The sequence below is a fragment of the Sceloporus occidentalis genome, unplaced genomic scaffold, assembly GCF_023333645.1.
Source record: "Sceloporus occidentalis isolate IW3139 unplaced genomic scaffold, rSceOcc1.0.p SCAF_42, whole genome shotgun sequence".
NCBI classification, from domain to species: domain Eukaryota; kingdom Metazoa; phylum Chordata; class Lepidosauria; order Squamata; family Phrynosomatidae; genus Sceloporus; species Sceloporus occidentalis.
Genome location: NW_028317022.1, coordinates 7,441,976 through 7,452,833, shown reverse-complemented (window position 1 = coordinate 7,452,833; position 10,858 = coordinate 7,441,976). Strand labels below are relative to the sequence as shown.

The 10,858-nt window shown below is 36.0% G+C and overlaps 1 pseudogene; it reads right to left on the bottom strand.

Annotated features, from left to right (window-relative positions):
- Window positions 1-3,572: 3,572 nt before the first annotated feature.
- Window positions 3,573-10,858, bottom strand: part of LOC149289952 (latent-transforming growth factor beta-binding protein 1-like) — an 84,375-nt pseudogene continuing 77,089 nt past the window's right edge.

Here is a 10,858-nt window from a genome sequence, read left to right as displayed (position 1 = left end):
TGTCAGGAAGTAATGCCATTTTCGTGCGTGAAGCACAGTGAGGAAACTACAGGCTGCATCCTGAACATACCGTAGCCTGTAGATCCCTCACTGTGCCACACGCATGGAAATGATGCCCCTTCACAGAGCGCAGAGCTTTGAAGGAATGTGAAGGACATCCAGTACCTTGAAGGAGGAAGAGCAAAAGTTCCGCTCTTTGTCAAATTGCTCCAGGGCCCCAAGTGCTTTAATCTGGCCTTGTTTTAGCCCAACACTGGTCTCCCTACCACCTTCCAGAACATACATAACTGAGTGGTAATGCATCGGAAAAAGTTTTTTGAGAACTAGCATGCAGAGATGAAGGTCTTGACAGCTAATCAGGGTCATGTGTTTGTCGGGTCCCAACACAAATCAAGAATGAGACAAAAGTTCGCACAATTAAAGAATAATTTCTCAGAAGGGTTTGGAAATTGACTAGTACAACAAATTATGTTTCTAACAGCATTTAAAGTGTTAAATTCTGTAGAGTAGCACCTTTAATTAACCTTTAGTTAAAAGAGAAAAAAAGGTAAAAATAAAAAAAAAATTTAAAAAAACAATATAATATACTAAAAGAGATTAACTCACAAAATACTTGTACTGTACTTTTATTTTGTGAAAATCCAAAGTACGTAACTTAGAATTTCCTGGATAAGCATTGTCTGAGGCCACCTTTGTTAACCCTACAAAAGACAATGCATCCTGAGCTAACTTCATTCTAATTTTAGGCTCGTCTCATTTCACATTAAGCCACCCGTCCTGGCAGAAACGTTCAGATAAAGTTTATTTTGTCTTTTTTTAGACTGTATGTTTTTATTAAGAGCACGTTCTGTTGAATTTTGGTATTTCCAGCAGATTACTGACATCTTGTGACACCATACTGTGGAGCAAATGATTGCACTTTAATTCTGTATTCTTGAATTGATGTTAAGGTAACCACCTCTGACCTAGCATTTCCGTCACATATTGGACTAAAACAGTAAAAGTGTGTTCTGTATTTGCCCCCAAAAAATAAAGAAAATACGATTTTGTGAACTAGAGTTGACTTGGGTAACTAGAGGAGGGGCACAGGAAAATAAGGGGATATTTTTTTATTATTTAGTTGACTTTACACTCGACTTCACGATAATCATGAAACATACAAACACTGTAAAAATACTATGAAGTGTAACTTTCTAGGTAATGTCAAAATTTTCTTGATAGTTAAAACCTTGATATTACAGATCAAGGAACAGGGAAGTTTCATATTTCATAAGAGTTAAAACGTTATAAAAACTATGCTAAAATATTTAATGTTATGCTGTCACCTAATGTTGGCTGAAGAAACTGCAATCTTCCTATAGTTAAAGGGACACTCCAGCCATCATTTTTATGCATAGTATAGCCAGGTGGTCCCTTAAATTTTTATGATGTTACTTTTAAAAATGCATTTGATCATTTTGCCATCTCCTTTTTACAGGAGATATGTTTGACTCCTGGTCAACTCCAGCAAAAGATGCAGTGCATTAAGTGTTCCCATTGATTTCAATGGGAACTCTTCACTGCCATTGACTGACTGCTTCAAGCGACCAATCAGTGGCAAGAGAGGAGGAGGGGGCAGGTACACAGGTAAGAATTTCATATTAAAGTATCCACAGAGTACATACCTACATTCAACTAATTTTTTTTGGAAGTGCATCTGATAATTGTCTTAATCTTATATTTCAATGACATTTGGTATTTTTGTTGTGTTTGATCTCTCAGTATCCCCTAAAACAAGAATTATTTTAGAAATTAGTCTGTCTGCACTTAAATACCAAAATACAGTTTAGTTTAGGTTGAAATTGATAATGTTTTCACAACACCTCTCTAGCAAGTAACTGCATTTTTGTAAACTACAGTTAATAGTTAAATAAGCAATGATGCAATTCTGAGTTGACCATTGGATTCATGGAACACTTGCACAGTTGGTTGCACTGTCAAAGAGCTACCGTAAACTGAGGAAACAAAACAGTAGTGGGTGTCTGCAAGAAGGGGCACCTGCCCAGTAAAAAACCTGATAGGGTCTCCCTTTGGTCAGGAATACACATTTAGGAGGGCCCTGCAGGATCTACCCACTATCAGTGTCACTTCTGTCCTGTTGGAGTCCCTTTTGGGTGCTCTGATGCAAATGTTATGCCCCTTGGGTATTTTTTGTCCCATTTGATGAAATGTCATAAGATTTGAAGCGTTTGAATGAAGCGTTTGACTTACGATCCAATGGATGTACATTATATGACCAAAAGTATGTGGACACTTGACCATCACACATATATGTGCTTGTTGGACATCTCATTATTTTGGAGTGCCCCCCTTGCTGCTATAACAGCCCCAAAAATAAAATGATGGGCTTCCATTCTAGCAACAAAGTCACTTTAGGTAAGAACCATGTTTGTGTCTTGTTTGAATCGGTCATGTTTAGCCACAACCCATGATTCTAGCAACATAGGTCAGACACATCCTATAATGACAGCTATGCACTTATGGTTATGAATTATGTTTATATGTTTTAATTAAAATCCAAATTCACGTTTACATATAACAAAAACAGCATTGTCTAAAAAAAACATACAAATCTGTTTTTAGTTGATTTTACCAACTGACTTAATAACTAATGTATATATTTGCCGGAAACGATATTTAGGAAACTGAGTTGAATGAATAGGGTTTAATTATATCCACTATATCAAGAAAATAAATAATAATAAAATGTTCTTTTATTTTGGAGGTTTAATATACAGCTTTAAATTGTTACGAAATTCAAAAATAATTTTTTGTTTCATGTTCAATTTACACATTAATATGTGGACAGGGAAATGTGTCTCATTTAATGTACATGAAGGGATGCAAAGGCTCTCTAGCAGCTTTGAAACTTGACAAGAAATGTTACAAAGAGTTTAAGTGCAGTAAAAGGCAAAGACAGAGTAAAAAATATATAATAATAATAATAAAAAAAAATTCAAAACAGTCTTCCAGCCAAGACGTACAAAAAAGTTGGAGAAAGGGGAGGTCTGCTCCACAGGGCAAACAAAAGTTTATAAGTCACTGAAAAAATATTTAAAAGAATAGAATAACCATGTGAAAGAGTTTGCCCTACAAAATTTTGCACCAAAAAAAATGCAATTTGCTCTTATCTTGAATTACAAGGTATCCAACGTGCTGCATCGTCAAAAAGTGTTATAAAAATGCTCCCGCCGATATTTAAATGCCAAGTTAATTAAGCGATAGGTACAAAATAATAATAATAATCGGTTTACGATAACATCAATGCTTTTTCCAACAAATTTAGGTAATATCAGACTATATATATACTTGGGTGGTTTCTTCCGTACGGAAAATGTGTCCATTTGGTCTGTATTTTATTGAAAATGATGTAGAGTAGCTCAACTATCAAGTTCTGCTTCCAGATGCTAGCGTTAATGCTATTTCCCATAATTCCATTACTTCGGGTTCTGATCCATCTGAAGTAACACACACGTCTTGTTTACTTTATACAGTGCAGGGTATATGGGCTTTGAAATTGGTTAAGCGTCCGTTTATTCCAATTCACTTTGGTCTTTGTCTGAGTTCAGTGCTGTGCAGTAGTTTGGCTTATCTGATGGTACGTAGCCTGGCAGGCAGACACATTTGTATGACCCTTCTGTGTTGATACACTTGGCATTCTTGCAGAGAGACATTCTGCTGTTCAACTCGTTGCATTCATTGACATCTGGAGAAAAAAAAAGTGAAAAAAATAATCAGTTACCCATCACAATTATTTTATTTCCACAAATACTAAAGCAACATAATAAATATATTTTATTGATATTTCAGATTCTTACATTAAGATTAGCAATATAATACCATATACTTTTAGATTTTACTAAAGAATTTAGGATCATGCGCATACTTCACATAAATATATCCATTACCACAGAAATATAGCCTATAGTTTACATGGTGGTCCTTGATAAATTACAGTTTAAACTGAGTATTTTGCCTTTGTTTCCATACCCAAAATATTTCCAGAAATATAATACTAGTTGGGTCAGACAATGCTTTATTTATATAACATGTTCCATTCCAAAAAAGTAATAGGTGCATATTAATGATCATGTATAATTCTTAGTAAGTAAGAGACCGGGACGCAGCAGGAAATGGGTTTAGAAAGACAAAATGAAGAAGATGACAAAGGATAGGATTGGATTAAACAGCAGAACATAAAAAAGAGAGAAATCGGTTTGGGGAAAGTTTTTTTTACATATTAAATCCTGAAAGCTTTCAAAGGTTTTTCTCATTAGTACACATTGTGCCAGATTAATATTAATAATAGGTGCTAACATTATTCTGGTGGTTTTATTGGTATATTCAGTTCAGTGCAAAATGTTTCATGTTACTTGACATAATCTCCATAGATGTAAAGATGTATTAAAAGGTGTGGGTGAACATGCTAAGGTACACTTTGACCCAAAGCATTTGGATCTTCATCAGGGCATAAAAAAAAATAAAAAAATAAAACAGGCCAGTTGAACAATATGTAATGATAAATCATACAGGGGTTGAGTAAAGTGCACTGTGATTGGACCTTTGATGTATGCCCAACACAGCGTGACTGGCAATTTGCACACTTTTAAGGGTATGGCGGTTAGTGTTGTGTATACAGTGTAGAGGGGCAGCCGGATAGTGTTGTAAAAAATTTAACAAACATATGAAAGAGTGAGACAGGACAGGGGGAGAACGAAAGGCAGTGACCAAAGAGAGAGGCATGAGAAAATAGAGAAGATGGAAGAAAGGAGATTTAGTCTAAGGCAGAGGAAAGGTTTTTTTTACAGTTAGGACAATAAGGATGTGGAATTCACTGCCTGCAGAGGTAGTTTTATCAGAGTCTGTACAGACGTTTAAACAGCAACTGGATGGATACTTGGAAAAACATAATATTCTGGCATATAATCTTTAATTCTGGGGAAACAGTTTATTGATCCAAGGAGAAATCTGACTGCCATTTTGGGGTCAAGAAGGATTTTTTTCCCTGGTTAGTGCAAAATTAGAAAGCGCGAAACGGGGGGGTTTTGCCTTCTTTTGGATCAACAGCAACAAATTAACAGATATAGGAAAGGCTGAACTTGATGGACGCATGTCTTTTTTCAGCCTATATAACTATGTAAAGGAGAAATGAAGATGGTGGAGCAAGAGAGAGAGAACTAAGATAGAGAGAAAGTAGAAAGAAATAAAGAGTGTGTGAGAGAGAGATAGTGGGCACATACACAGGCTTATTTCTAAAGAGCATTCTTTACTACCATAGAAGCCAATGGAATATTCTAACTTTAAAAAATGTTATTGATTTATTACATTGGAGTTGCTCTCTATAGAAACATTTACTGTATGTTTGCACTTGATTTGGATGTATTTTTATGTAACTTATATCTTACCAACACAAGTCATTTTCATCATATCCAGGTGAAATCCATCAAAGCAATCACAGGTGTACCCTTCTTGTACTCGCACACATCTGCCGTTTTCGCATCCGTTTAAAATGCCGCACTCCTCAGCCTGCAGCTCTTCATACTTTCTTCCTCCAACACCTACCCAAATAGTAACAGAACACACCGAATTATAGCAGGAAAACCCCACTCTCTCTCGATATTGTTTTTCGTCACAATCAGAGTGATTGTAAACAATTGAAATGTAGCCAGATGGTAAATTTGTTTCCAAGAAAAGAGAGAGTTTTTTTGAAACAAAGGTGTATGCCGCATTCGCAGTTGTTACCACAGTTAACACAGAGACCGACTCAACTTTAAAGGACAGTATGGTTTTAATACAAATGTTTTTATATATAGCACTGAGCATAATGTGCCAATTTTCTAAAACAAATATTGCAATGACAGCCGCCGAGAGAGACAGAAGAAATAAATCCAACGGACACCTGAACATGGAGTCTACAGATAAAACACTGGAGGAAAACTTTAAAAACAGCTCATTCCCATCAAAAAGTGGGGTAGATACTCCTTCATTTGATTATTTATTCTCTAAGTGGGAAATGACCACTAGAGGGCAGCAGAACTTCACAATAAACAGCTGTAATAAGACATCCCATGAACACTCGGGAAAGTGACTCCATGTAGATGTAGTGGATAATACATTAGAATGGATGAGGTTGGAGCCATATAAAATCTACATGTAGTTTTTACTCATGCATACATTGAAATATGAATCTAGGCAGCTGAGTCTTTTTTGGGAAGGGACTTCTGCAGTTAGGGATTTAACTTAAGGCAAACGACTAAGTTTTGCCTTTTGTTGATTGGGATGTATTCCGATACAATACAAAAATACATTTGCATATGTTTCCCAATAAGAATGTGGTAAGCAAAAACTAGATTTATAAAAATAGATTTATACTTAAAATCATAACCTTCACGATGGATAAGATACACAATCAGGCCTGGACTGGTCATATATACATCAAGAATGGGGCGCAAGGACATGTGGAAAAATAATAACAATAATAGTGTGGTAAATAACACACTCTAAATGTGTAATGGTGTGAAATGCACTCACAAAAGTAGCACTGGTCATATGACACACCGGGCAAATGTCCGGTGGACTGCTGGCCAACAGTCATATCCAGCCTTAGGCCATTCTTACAGCGCATTGGCAAGACATTGACTGCTCAATAAGATTATTTATTTTCTCTTCTACAAACGTAGTGCTTAACTCATAGACAGTTACAACAAAAATTAGCCTGGGATTGGAACGCGCTAGATAGTATCATGCACAGGAAGAAGGGAACTACAAACAAAGCCAGGGGGGCATCATGCATGACAAGGTTTTGTTCCCACAAAATCACATGAAAGTTACTCAGCTAACTTAATGTCCGCACACACCCTATTACCCATTAGGCAGTCACTTCTATGTGACAGCTTGCCTAGGAACGGCCCTACCAGTTAATACTGTTAGGGAATTTAAGCATGCATTGGATTTGCTCAAGGCTATCCTAAATATAAAAAAATATATGACAAAATCAAGGTTTGAGATTATTACAGCAGGTACCAATTGGTAGACTAGATGGGCCAAATGGTTTTTACCAGCTGACAAATTGTACGTTTCTATAATAATCTGCCTTTTTTTTACTCAAAGAATGGTGTAGCAGGTTTATTATTAGTCACTATCCATCCTATAAGGATAATATATTACTAAAAAAAATCTCCAGCTTGTATCATAACAAAATCAGTTACTTGATAATTCCTGCGCGTATATTGGTTCAATCTTTGGCCTACGCAGCTCATCATAATTTTTCTTAATGGAGGAAATGATAAGTGAGGATTAACAAATCATGAGGGATGTAAAGTATGTTTAGCTGAAAGTTTTTGGCTGAGGCATACGTGATGACAATAAGTGATGTAATTTAGCCTTTAAATATGTAAAGACAAACTGGGATTTGAGCGTTACGATTGTATCTACAATATTTCAAATGTATTAATTCAATGTATTTGGAATGAAGGGGAAAAAGCTGCGTATACAGTACAGCTTTTGGACAGAGGGAGCTCTTATATTGCAGGCATTAGTTAGATAAAAAGGAATATTTCACTTTTTTTGCAAAAAAAAGAGCTGTCCTAATATGATGCAGTTCACAGAGGCTCTTGAATAAGAGCAACATTTTAATGTTAGATTTATTATGTCACCTTAAAGATATTTTTCTACTCAATTTGAATGTCTCTCGCTAGTGCGTTAAGCAGAATCTATCATTTTTTGTTATAAAAAAGGTTTATTCACAGAAAATTCACACAATGCAACGGAGAAACATTAAGGGGGTCTTTTTAAGTTTTTATGCCACCTACATATCAGTGCTTGATTTTGTCTTATGTCATATGACATTGTGGAGCGGTAGATTGGATGTGTGTATGGAAGATGTAGGCCAGCCTCAGCCTGTTCTAATGATGCAATTTTTTTTTTGTTAATTCTAACTACACAAAATATCCCTTGTTATTAAGTCTTCCATCTTAGTAAAATGTAGAAGACACAGCCAAATGTACAAATCTCATCACATGATTTCCAGCATGAAGCTAGAATGCAAATTAACTGCTGTCATATCTGTGTGTTTAACAGGCTGTAATACATTTGAATGGGCCATCACATTTCCGTTGTCATGCCTGGGCATATGGACATAAGCCTAAAGTTAGAAGGGGCAGTAGGTAATACGTATACGTATTGAGGTATGACGGATTTACGTCACACAATTGCATACCTACATAGAGCTAATTGCTCTCCTGCTTGAATGTTAACACAAATGTCATTGTTTGGCATGATAAACTGTTAATCATCCATAAAATGGCTTTCATACTCTCTGCTGCTGTACAGAAATTCTTCAGTGTCCAGAGTGCCAGGCTCACCCTTCTCTATTAGGACATTCTCTAAATGCCAATAACACAAGGTCAAGTTTGCACCATCTGGGGCATTTCAATGTGCTAGAGGAAGCAGTAAACATAGCCTGTCAGCACCGAGCAAAGATTAGATGGTAACTTGCAGTGCGTGGGTGCCGAGATATCACTGACCTGCCCAAACATGCCTGGGACTGCTGGTGCCAAGGTATAAATCTGTATATCTAAATTCTTCAACATTGTTTTTCTAAATTCAGGATTCGATCTACTACACAGCAGAATTGCACTGCTCTGTGTTCTATTTACAGAGATTGCTGGTCAACTTGCAGCATTGAAATCTGTTTCAGATTTACAGTTTCTAGTGTGGATTGAAAAAAGGCAACAGATCGACCCACTCTACAAGCTGTGTAAGCCTTTGGCAGTGTTGTCCTACAAAAGGTGTGTGAGATCACTGATGTCCCATGCATGCTGAGGGTGGACATAGTGTTTATGGAAGGTTATCAACCTAACTATGACACTCTTGAAAACACAGGGTGTATACTATGGGCTTATTCGCAATTATTCTTTGCTTAACATTGGGGGTGTTAAATAAATAATGCAAATTTATTTAGGTCTGTACCATACCGCTAGAAACACTGGTGAACCAGATATTTTAATTGGACTATGTTTGGCAAAAAAACCCCTCTCTCCTATCAAACTAATAAGTAATACATTAGCACAATTAAATTTCAAAACAGTAAAATATAAATCAGGGTAACCTTGATGTCCTAACTTGAATTCTCTCTGTGTTGTTTGTTTTCTCTTGATCTTCATAGCACAGAACCCTTAAGATTAATTTCACGCTTCATATACAGAAGAAACTGTACAACATGCAGATTTGTATTACCGTATTTGCTCGATTATAAGACGACCCTGATTAAAAAAAGACCCCCCAAAATCTGAATATTAATTTAGGAAAAAAAGAAAAAGCCTGATTATAAGACGACCCTATAGGAAAAAAGTTTTACGAGTAAATGTTAATTCATGTAAACTATGTGAACAATTGTTTGTTAATAAAAGCTATGATTGAGAAAAATATTTTGTTTTTATTTCCTTTTTTTACAACCTGCCCCCCAGAAAAGCCTTATAGTCTCATAGTCAGACCTATTTGAGGTCTGATTATAAGACGACCCCAATTATAAGACGAGGGGTATTTTTCGGAGCATTTGCTCTGGAAAAAACCTCGTATTATAATCGAGCAAATACGGTATTTTTTTCATTCAAAAAAGCCACAAGAGAGTAATTATATGCATGATGATTCACTGGGGAAATAAGTTAAATATGTCACAGACTGTTATTTTATGCTCATGCAGAGACTGCAATAATGTGAAATTTGGAAACATTCTACAGGTCTTTCATATGACATATCACCATATGTCATATGAAAGACCTGTAGAATGTTTCCTTAGGGTCAGTAACATGCAGGTTGTTTTTGCTAAATCCTGAATAGTTGCTCTGTTAAAATCTAAGAGCAGATGCTAGACGTCCTCTGTGAAATTACCATTTACTGAACATTGCTGTGCTTCAGCAAGTTATCCCTTTTTGAGTTTACTAATCTCAGTGAAGACTCCATTGGAGGACTCAATTCAGCTGAAACATGTTTGTCCAAAAATGAACATAGTCATATTATCTTAGGTTTATAAAACCTTTGTTACTCATCATATTATACTCTAAATATGTTGGCCTACTAACATATATCACAAACTTGTAATGGCTAAAAAATATTAAAATTAAGCTACCACTAGTCATTTAACCAACTAGGTTAGACTGCAAGGTGTCCTGGTATCTGGCACCTGACACAGCAACGTTGTATAGTTGGTAGCTAGAACAGCAGCCACATGAGTAGATCAGGCAATTAGAGGCACTTCACACCAACCGAAATACATTACTGGGTTAATGTACATAGAGTGACAACTGGTGAAATGTACTATAGCTTGGTAAGCGTGACTCAGAAGGGTAATTCAACATATAGTAGCATAAAAGATGTAATTCTCCTTGCAATAAATAGTGTATTTGAGCAGATAGGTTTCATGTTTTTGAACACAAAACAAGTTACATTAAAATGAACTTTAGTCTACTTACGTTCCTGAAGACTATATGGATCAGGTGAAGGATAGTCCTCAGAAAAGTCAAGAGCATCTTCTCCGTAAGGTTGTCTATATCTAACTGGAATGTTGCAAAGCTGAGCATAGTCCTCTACATAAAAAAATAAACACAGAATAGAAATAAATCAAAATGGGCTTCAACCACTATGGTTTTACCAAATAATTAAGTTTTTTTGGATGTTCTCACACAATATTCCTTCCATTATCACTCAAGCAGAGTTAAAAGAGACATCCTGAAGCCTTTGCGAATACCAAAACAAACACTGTTAATTATTAATACAGCCTTATTTTGTCTCCCTTCAGCTAGAACAGTCATATGCAAAA